Below are 8,514 nucleotides of genomic sequence, written 5' to 3' on the forward strand. Positions count from 1 at the left end.
TTTTTAAAAATAATAAACCTTTAATTATATGTTTATATAATATCTGTAGAAATTACTCCTAAGAAAAATGCCTTGAGAATTAATCTAAAGATTTACTTTGGGAATTTTAGAAAGAATCATTTGGCCAAAATTAAACTGTATCACAATAATAACTAGATTCTGAGGTAATTTTTTCCACTATGTGGATGAATCAAATGGGACATATCTTAACTTAAAATGCTACAGATGTATTGTTTTGGCAATATACTACAGAGAGAATGGTCCGTGTATTACACCTGCTAGGAGAAGGATTTCTATTCTCAGGTAACAGCTCAGGATTTTGGAAATAACTTCCTGAGAAAAATCTAATAATGACTTTTCGAACAGATTACAGCAAAATTAATTGCATTAGACACAGGTTGGAATTTCATATTGCTGTTGACTGAGAGATGCCTCCGTTGCTTCTCAGGAATATTTGATACAAGTCAGTGGCTAGAATTGGAGACACCTACTAATGATGAGTAAGTGGGTCTCAATAATTATTGAGCGGTCAGATTGCAACCTGTGTTTTACACTTTAGAGCTGACACCCAATGCTGGGCTTTCAGGGTCTTCTGGAGTTCTGCTCATTTGTTCATTGTGAATGATATAAAAATCCTCCAATTTTAAGGGGAAAGAAGCATAGCATAGCATAGATTTAGTAACACTGCAACCACAGAATATAAAAGCACTAAAAAATAAACAAAGTACAGGTTTCCCCCACTATCAGAAAGAGCTGTCTTATAAAACCTTTCATAACCTAGTGGCATAAAGTAAAGAAGCAGTTACCATAGGACATGTCTTGCTAATGGATGCAAAAAATAAATCCACACAAAGCACAGACACTTCCCGAAACAGTTCAAAACCAAGGTGACTTGATACTGAGATGCGAGTGCAGTTCTTGGGAAGGAGCTTGGAGGCGCCTCTAGATTTCTTTCAGTTAGTGAAGACAGGTATGAAAGTGGGTCTTTTGTAACAGAAGAGTGGTGTAAAGTGAACTTTCAAAAAGTGGGGGATACCTGTAGTATTCATCAAATTTAAATACTTTATCGCCGTGCAACTTTAATTGTATTCTGCATAACTTCTCACAACTTCTAAATTATCTACAATATTATTTATAAACTGATGTATACCTCCTTCTTTGTTATTCAAGAATCTCTGGATAAAAAAGAAAGCTTTGCCTTAGACTAGAAAGGCCAAAGAAATTTTATTTGAGTTTGGTGGGCTCCTTCTTTCTCTCTTCCTCTATTTTGTCTCCTAAAATTTATTAAGACATAACATATAATAAAATGCACATATTTAAGTATACAAATCAATGTGTTTTGAAAAGTTTTTACTGAATTATAATTTATATAACTACTTAAGCAGCCAGTACCCAATGAAGGCAGAGACTACAACCTTTATACCAAAATGTTTCCTTGTGCTCAAAGGGAAAGTGTGCGTATAGAAATCTGCAGGCTACTGTGAGGACTTTGCCATTCACTCTGAGTGATATGAGAAACCACAGAGAGCCTTGAGCAGAAGAGTAATTTCATTTAACTTAATTGAGGGTTAATACAATCAGCAGGATGAATGAACTATCATAATGCTCCCTTCTTCTAGTTTATGTGATTAAAAACTTGCTTTGTGTCGGAAGAGAAAATTTGTTGGGAATGTATAAAGATAATAAATGCTTACGCTTTGTGGAAACGTTAATTAAAGCTCTGTTTATTGCCTTTGAAAAGAGCCTTTGTAAAAAGAATGATTAAATGAAACTCAAGAAAAGAATTTAAATATTTTAGTAAGTTTTTATTTCCACCCCTTTCATTTTATCTCAGTTTATCTCCCTGTAGAATGTATTTTTCCTCTCTTCTTTGATATTGGCTAACTTTAATTTTTAGAATAAGCTTCAGATTTTTAATATTTCTGTTTAAGTCTTTTATATATTCAGAGTGTCACATTTATGGTATTTTCTCACTGTTTATGTGACAATATCATTTGAATTTCTTGATTTCTTGGTATCACTACTTTATGTTTGTTGACATTGGATGGGGCTAAAGGCCTAACATCTCCGGGTTTAGTCGCTAGAAGATCCTCTGAAGATGAATTCTGGGATACCAGATACAAGACTTAGCAGAATGAGCTTTTGTAATTATGAATATACAAAGGAAAATGGAGACTTGCTAAGGAAATGCTAAAATTTAGATTAGATAATTATCTCCTGTAAATATTCAAGGCAAAAATAATTCACCAAATGATTATAATACTCTCACCTCCATTTTGTTCAGGAATGTGAAGCATCTACTCTAAGCCATACAAAGGTTTAACTTGTAGAAGCACTTAGAATAAGCAATATTATGAATTTACCTTTTGAATTGTTTTGTATATATTTATATATAATATATTCATTTACTCATTTTACAAACATGTTGAGCAAATCTATTAGGTTTCCTCAAATTTACTATTTAATTTATATTCTCACATTAGACATTGAAAAACACTGAAGAAACGTTTTAAAATTTGCTTAAGATCAGAGAATCATGTCACACAAAAATCATATTTCTCCAACTCTAATTTCAGTACTTTTTATTTATCCTAAAGACTTTTAGTAAGTCTATTATAAATGAGATTGAATCAGATAATACAGATTAAAATATAATTTTAGGTGCATAAATCACCCCAAAGTTTCATAATCTTTTAGTACATTGAGTGAGATCTGTCTTATTAAAATTGACTACCCAGAGAGTGTTGTACTTATGCAATTTTAATACCTACAAATACACTGAATAATTTTGATATGTTTATGCAATTCTAATACCTCCACACAGGTATTTCCAATTCCAGCCCAACCTTTTATTACCCTATGACCTTGAACAAGTCAAATAAGTTTTAAGGAAAACTAACTCTAGGATTAAAGAAGACCAAGGACAGGCTACTTGACTTTGGGCTCTACAGTGCGTGGTTGTGGGTAGATGCCATAACAATAAAAAGATGCAAGTAGCGTCATTCAAAATACCATATCAATATGGAAATAGGATTTAAAGCTTCTGATTTTAAATTGCTTTAGCTTCCATAGTCTCTCTAGCATTTTCTAGCATGTAATGCTTTACCCTAGAAAAACAATTCAAATGTTTTTCTGACACCAAGCCATAATTTCTGCATTTGTCTACCCTGTCAGTAGTAAATCCTACAGTTGCAAAAAAGAAAATATTATCTCCAAAGAATGGCTACAAAATTTATTATATTAACATTTATTTTACATTTTAAAACCTTGTGAATAATTTACTAATACACCTAATTAATTATTCACTGAATGTTTGGGCTCCGTGCCAAGATCTGGGTATTAAACAATGTATATACCCTGCCCTTGTCCTTTGGGTGATTAAACACAGTATACATAAAAATGCTTTTAAAAACATTCAAGTAATATTTGCATCTACTGCAGAGATTTTTAACAGAATAAAATGAAAAATAGTTGTAGCATTTTACCCAATTGGTATCTTTCATTCTTCTGATAATTTGGGGGAAAAAAATCCAATAAAATTATACCTTACTATGTAACTAAGAAGCTACAGTTCTGGCCAAGAAAGACTAATTGGTATTTACTAACAACTAAACAATTATAGAACAGACAAAACAGATGAGGTAACTGATTTTAGGCCATGAAAAATAGGCCAACCTAGGCTGTGATCCGAGATAAAAGGAAAACTCACAAGGTGCGCCTGACCTCTGGTCAGGTCCTCTACCAAGGGAAACTATTCTAACCAATTGCTGTCATCCTGTTGCACTTAGGTGGCAAGTATCAAAGGCCAGAACTGCTGAAGAGGCTGCAACACAAGGGCAATACAAGGAGAGGAGAGAACTGTGCAGAGACTGGGGCATAGGAGAATGTGTGGGGGTTCCCCAGGAATCTTTTGCTGAAAATCGAAGCTTTTATGCTCAAGGTGAGACCGTGTCAGAAGTAATCCAGCGCAGTGCTGTGAGGTTAGAGTAAATTAGAGATATTCAAAGTTGAGCAGTTCTAGGAGATATTAAATTTCCATCCTAGTCAGAGTGGAAAGAACTTCTACTCAAGATATTCAGGGGAGAGAACAGAAAAGAAGAGCCTTATGAGTAAGCAACACATCTGGTCTCTCCGAACACATGCCCACATTGCCTAAAACCCTGCCTCACAAGGCTGCCATGAGGATTAAATAAGGTTATACAGGAGAGGTTTCAGAAGAGTGCTGATTAAGTACCAAGTGAATATAAGTGCTGAATAAGTACCAAGTGAATATAAGCCAATATTATGCATTTGTGTGTAAGTGTAACCCGAGAGAGAAACACCGTCTCCGTTTTTGCAAGGATCAGGAAGAGGTTTTGCAACACCAGGTTCTCTTGAGCTTCTCAATTTTACTTTGACTCTTTGGGACTCTTAACGGTACTGGTGTCCATCAGCAGAGGCAAAGCCAGGTGCAAAGCACCTACACTCCAGGCAGTGAAATCAGCTGAAAGACGCTTGCAGCGAGACTTGTCAGGTACATCCTGAAAGTAGCCCAGAGCAGGAGTGGACTTTCTGTGGGAGTCTACAGGCATTGTTTATCAGCATGTACAAGATATTGCTTGAGGGTAGAGATTCCACCATATCAGAAAAGGAGGAAAGCCTTGGAAATATGGATTATAAATAACAATGTGACCAGATTTTAAACCAACACCATGATATCTTAGGGAAATATATTCTAAGAATTTTTTTCCAAAATATTCTTGGATTTGGAGACCCATCCTCATTTCTTGGAGCATGTACATAACTTCTGCTGCTTACAGTATATTTTGGCCTAGACTTTTAAACATAAACTTTATAAATGTGTCTTTTAAGTTCCAAATTATTCCAACACAGTAAAGGGCACGTCGAAGACAAAACGGGAGCCATGTGATTATTAAAGCAAAGCACAGTGCTGTAATCCAGTATACCCGTAACTTTATGCAGCAAATTTAACTTCTTTCAAAGCCAATTCTCCCTTGTATGTAATCTTAGAGGTTTAGGGAAGCAAAGCTCTTCTGTGAAGCCACGAAGGGAGCATTTATTCCACTACACAAAGGCATTCATTCTTCCCCTCTTGACCTAAAAGAGCTAACATAGTTTGCAAAAACAGCCAATTTACAAGCCCCTCAGGGTCAGAGAAAATCTGATTTCTCGGCTAGTGCCCTGAAGCTCACTTTTAATTATGGGCCTTGAGAAAATGTAGTTTGAGAAGCTGAATTAGCAATCTCTTCCTTAGTTTTGCTGTGCAGTGTAATTCCCAGTCACTTCTTTATTGGCTCCACATACAAGTGGAAATCTTGTGGAAATTTCTCCTCTTTATTTAAGCCCAGAACAGCTAGCTTTCCTCCTCTGTCACGCATCAGGACTTGTTTCCATAGCAGCCACTTTGGGAAATGAAAAGGGTTTACACGATACTCTTTCTGTCTGTGACTGAAGAATAAAGCACTAATGTTCATTTGTACAAGAACAAGCTTTGCTTGGATACATGTTCTGTAAAAGATAGGGGCTATGTTTCCTTTATACAACAAGGTGTGAAGCCATTTAACAAAGGCTCTTACTAGAGCTGTGTTCAGGCTTAACTCTAATTTCCCTGCCAACATTACAATCCGAGGAGGGCAGCTATTAGTCTACAAAGGTGAAGAGAATCCTAAACAATATCACACATTTGTATTTACCTTTTACACTGGAGTCCTTCATACCTCCCAAAACTAATTCCGTCAAAAATAACACATCAGAGCTACAAAAGAAAAGCCTATCACATTTGTACTAATTAGCATATTAAGTGCCCCTTTTTAGCCTGAAAGCCAAGGGAGTGAGTACGGAGGACAGATTGCAGTACCATTACTAGCTGTTTCACTCAGCTATAAGGAATTTGGGTGAGTCCTTAAACTCCACATCTTTGAGGTCTCAGGTTTGGAGACATTGGAATATTGATCCTGAAACGCCATTTGTTAAGAAGTAATGTGAGGGACTGTCATGATGGGAAAGGATACATAACTCATCCTTTCCCATGAATACACTTACAGTTGGCACAGAAAACCTACTGAACTTTGGCAGAATATCTCTCACTTCAGAAATACAAGAAGATTCCTCACAAAATGGGTAGGAAGAGAAAAGAAATCGATGTGGAACCTGTCCCACCAGGAGGGAACAGCAAAGGAGGAAAAGTGCCCTCACTCCGGGATGCCCCGTCTCCAGTGGGGAAGTCAGCAGGGACAGAAAGGGAGCTTCCAAGGCTCAGAGGAGACAGCTGCAGTCGCTTGGCAGAACTGAGAGAAACCAGCACGGAGGGTCCCTGTGATCCCTAGCCTGAGACAGGAGTCGGTGAGGGTGTGCCAGCACCGGCTGCTGGAGCTCAGCTTTTGTGAATGAGCTCAGGGAGAAGACTGGAGCTGACTGCGCAGAGGCAGCCTCAGGGGGCTGGAATGATGCGGGGTATGGCTGGGAGTGTATGCACGGAACAGATGGGACCCCCCATAAAAAAAGCACACTGCTGGTTTGTGTGGTGGGGAGGGATGCAAGTAGCCAGGCTAGAGCTTCCCTCTCCCCTAGCCCCGAGGGAGTTGTTTGGCACCACTGTTGGTGCACATTTCTTACAACAAGAGGGGAAGGATTCAGACATAGGCATCTTCTCAGCTTGCTCTGGAAGGACACAATCCCTGCTGCATGGCTCCGGGCCAAGGTGAGGCTGAAACCTGAATCCATACCCAGGGGCCCCACCCCTTCACAGGCAGACTGGGATTTGATTCTAGCCCCAGGCAGCAGTGGCAGATTTGCTCTGCTGGTGCCTTTGTGGACCTTGGCCTCTAAGACAAAAGAGCAGATCTCTGGTAAGCAGCACAAGTGGGTTTGGTGTTAGCAGCAGGCCTGTGCACCACTTGTGCACAAGGGGCTGGGGGCCGTGCTGACCCTGTGGTGCACCATGAATCTGGGTGTGTGCCTACATGCTCACTCAGTGGGTCCTAGTGCCTGACGACAGATCTGCACTGGTGGATCGGCAAGTGCAGAACCTGGGGGACACCAGGGTGGGTTACCGATGTTCCTGCAGCTGAAGCAGGGACAAGGGCAGTGTCAACAAAGGGTACATTGTAAGCCCTCATAACAAGTGACAGACAACATCAAAGTGGGCACTTCCCGGTAGACATCTCCTGCAGAGGAATACTCAGCTGTATCTCTTTCAGTGGCTCTTCTTCCAGTGGAAGTGCTACAAGCCTGCCTACCACACATCACAGCTCAGAAATGGATCTGGAAGCCTCTTCCCAACAAGAAGGGATGAGACCTGGACCCTGTCAGGGCTGTGACAACCACACAGCAAAGAGGAGGCCTCGCTCAACAACCAGGGCAGGCTCTGGTCACCATACCAACCACATTCCCAGTCAAAGGGATAACAGCCAACACACGTGGAAGAAAGACAAAGCAACCATCCATACTAAAAACAAAATTATTAGATGTGCATAGTCTACACAGAAATGCTCCCACTTAAAAAAAAAAGCCCTTTAAGACCACAGTAGAAAACTGATACTCCTAAATTCAGAGCCAGAGAAATATAAGTAAAATGAAGAAGCAGAAGAACCACTCCCAATTAAAAGGACAAGAGAAGTCCCCTGAAAGAGTGAACAACGAGATAGACCTCGACAGTAAACCAGATCATGATTTTGAAAAGGGGATGATAAAAGCACTGAAGGAAATAAAAGAGAGTATCAACAGAAATGCAGAATACTATAAAAAGGAAATATGGCAAATAATGTGACTGACAACAACTTAATTTCCAGAATATATAAACAGCTCATACAACTTGATAACAACAGCAACAACAACAAAACCCAATCCAAAAATGAACATACGATTTAAATAAGCAATTCTCCAGTGAAGACACACAAATGGCCAATAGGCACATGAAAAAGGAACCCTCCTACACTTCTGGTGGGAATGTATTTTGGTGGCGCCGTTATAAAAAGCATTATGGAGATTCCTGAAAAGACTAAAAATAGACTTACCAAATGATCCAGCAATTCCCTTCCTGGGCATGTATCTTGGGGGAATTCTAATTAGAAAAGATATATGCACCCCAATATTCATAGCAGCACTATTTACAACAGCCAAGACATGGAAACCACCTAAATGTCTGTCGACAGATGACTAGATAAAGAAATAGTGGTATGTTTATACAATGGAAACTACAATAAAAATAAAAAATAATAAAATAATGCCATTTGCAGCAACACGGATGGACCTAAAGATCGTCATTCTAAGTAAAGTTAACCACAAAGAAAAAGAAAAATATCATATGATATAATTCATACGTGGAATCAAAAAAATAAAAAGAAAACACTAATAAACTCATCTACAAAAAAGAAACAGACTCACAGACATAGTAAACAATCTTATAGTTACCATGGGAAAGGGGGTGGGAAGGGATAAATTTGGGAGTTTGAGATTTCCAAATGTTAGCCACTATATATAAAAACAGACAAAAAAAAAAACAAATTTCTTCTG

This window comes from Vicugna pacos, chromosome 11 (assembly GCF_048564905.1).
Source record: "Vicugna pacos chromosome 11, VicPac4, whole genome shotgun sequence".
Lineage (NCBI taxonomy): Eukaryota > Metazoa > Chordata > Mammalia > Artiodactyla > Camelidae > Vicugna > Vicugna pacos.